General features: G+C 42.7%; 1 long non-coding RNA gene across 1 annotated transcript in view; it reads left to right on the forward strand.

Moving 5' to 3' along the window:
- Window positions 1–555, forward strand: part of LOC143518286 (uncharacterized) — a 2122-nt gene extending 1567 nt beyond the window's left edge. The window contains exon 3 of the long non-coding RNA XR_013132145.1: window positions 1–555. This exon is cut by the window's left edge and continues 12 nt beyond it. This is a non-coding gene — a long non-coding RNA (uncharacterized LOC143518286).
- The last annotated feature ends 1725 nt before the right edge of the window (window positions 556–2280 follow it).

Genomic DNA, 2280 nt, shown 5'->3' on the forward strand with positions numbered 1-2280 from the left:
ACACGTTGTGCCTCTTTGATCTCGTCCTGGAAGCCAGAGTGATGACAGCCGTGTTTAAAGCGGCCTTTGTGAGAGACTAAGTCTCAGAAAGTGCTGCTGTTCAGAGCTCTGATCCACCCTGAGCTTAAGCTGTCACTGCCCTGCCCTCTGCCCTGATCCCCCCGCCGCCCTGGGAGCAGCGACGTGGCCCGTTTGTCTCCAGCGCCAGACCCCTGCGCACTCTGATCCTTCGTTCTCCCCACGGTGCAAGCAGCCGGCTCGGGCCGCTTGTGTCTGAAGACAAACCAGGCGATATCACTGCGCCCTGCGGCTGGGCGTGTTAACAGACTCCCTTCTTATCCACTTTCCCAGTGTGTACTGAGGATTAGTGCTCACACTGGGCTTTCACGCAGAGCTGGGGTGATTACCTGTCTGCTGGGTGAGCTGGGAGCACAGGTGAACTGACTCTGAACTGGATGTGTGTTTGTACCTGCATATATGTCTGCGCATGTGTAGTTTTCCTGGAAAATCCTGACAATGAACAGAAATTGTGACTTTTGTGACTATTAGTAATGCCTGCAGTGATATCGGAAGGGATTTATTTCAGTAAATGAAAATGTGCCTGAATGACCCTTAGCATTGATGTTTTTATAGATGATAAAGGTGGGATCTGGGAGCAGGGAACTGGATCAGGGAACTGGACCCGGGGAGCTGGGAACTGGATCAGGGAACTGGGAACTGGGAGTTGAGAACTGGGAGGTCAGGCTGACTGGCTAAGCACAGAGCAACAATGGAGTCATAAATGACCTCTAATTTCCCCAAGTCTCAGTGAGGAGAAACGCTCCTATTGTAAGAGCTGCTCTAATTGTGTGTGGAGACTTGTTTGTTTGGTTTAGGAAGGGAATGTGCACTGTGTCAATACCCTGCTGAACATGGTTAACATGCTGAAACTAACTCTAAAAACAGACATCAAGAATTTATAGCTTTTCTAATAATTATCAAACTAAATTATGACAATAATTCAACTAAACTCATGAAACCTGTTAATGAAACGTAATAGGTCTGATGTAACAGCACATTTATTTGTTTAGTTTTGTCTACAAATCTGTTGTTCTGCTATTATAATTTTCTTCCTTTTTTGGAAGAAAGTGTAACCCTGCCTACCAAGGCAGTCTCTGCCGGGACTAGTCGTTTTCAGTATCGTAGGGTTCGTATAGGAGGACTGCGGTAGCGAATACAAATCAGTATATTACGCCCTTTATACCCACAATAACACAATTCCACCAATAAAGTTGCAGGACGTATGTATTGTGTTACACAAGGTGAAGTGATTAAAATACACTATAGCATGAGGACCAACAACCATCTACACAATACATAAAATGTCAACATTAACACTACTAACATTCACAAGTTCACAGAATTAGAACAGTCATTACATTTCAGTCCTATGTTGAATTCAGCAGTAGAAAGGGGAAAAAAAACAAAAAAAACAGTCCTTTTCCTGGGATTCTGAGATGAGAAAATTATGTGTGAAAAATTGAGTAAAAAAGGAAAAAAATATGTATGTGTGTGCGTTTGGGGGAAAATAGGTCTGCGATCCGATGTTTAAACAGTGCAATTTCCCAGTCCTACCACTCCGTGACCAACAGCAGTCCACTAAAGGCGGAGGACAACGTGACGGTACGACGATGGAATCCTCAAAGACGACGATGAACGGCGCTACAATGGAGCATAAAAAAAAAAACCAGCCAGGATATCTTCAAATAACAATTCTTTAACAATTCTTCAGTGTTTGAGGAAAAAAAAAAACGAAATCATAACTTCTTAAAAATCAACTCCATTCCTTTCGTTAACAATATTAAATGTTTAACCTAACTAACTCGACGTACAGATGTTTTCCCTATCTCCGTGTGTGGCACGGTGAAAAAAAACCGTTTGGGAAAAAAAAACCGTTTGGAACAAAACCGTTTGAAAAAAAAACAACGGATCACTCCTCATATGGGGAGAGGGGCCCAAGGAGCGTCTGCTAATATTCTATCCTTAATGTAATATTAAGGCAAAATCGCCTGTAAATAACGAATGAGAAAAGGAAAAAAATAATAATAATAAAATCAGTGTATGAGTGAGACACAATAATTCACCAGGGTTACACTCTCCCCCTCTAGACTGCATGAGTCCCTTCATGCAAGTATGGGTTGACAGGGACTTGCAGTGAATCAAGAAGCGCAGTCTCAAAATTTTTAAAGAATGAGCTAATGGCTAGAATCAGGGGTGTCCCTAACTCATCATAAGTAAGTT

The sequence above is a fragment of the Brachyhypopomus gauderio genome, chromosome 7, assembly GCF_052324685.1.
Source record: "Brachyhypopomus gauderio isolate BG-103 chromosome 7, BGAUD_0.2, whole genome shotgun sequence".
Classification (NCBI taxonomy): Eukaryota; Metazoa; Chordata; class Actinopteri; order Gymnotiformes; family Hypopomidae; genus Brachyhypopomus; species Brachyhypopomus gauderio.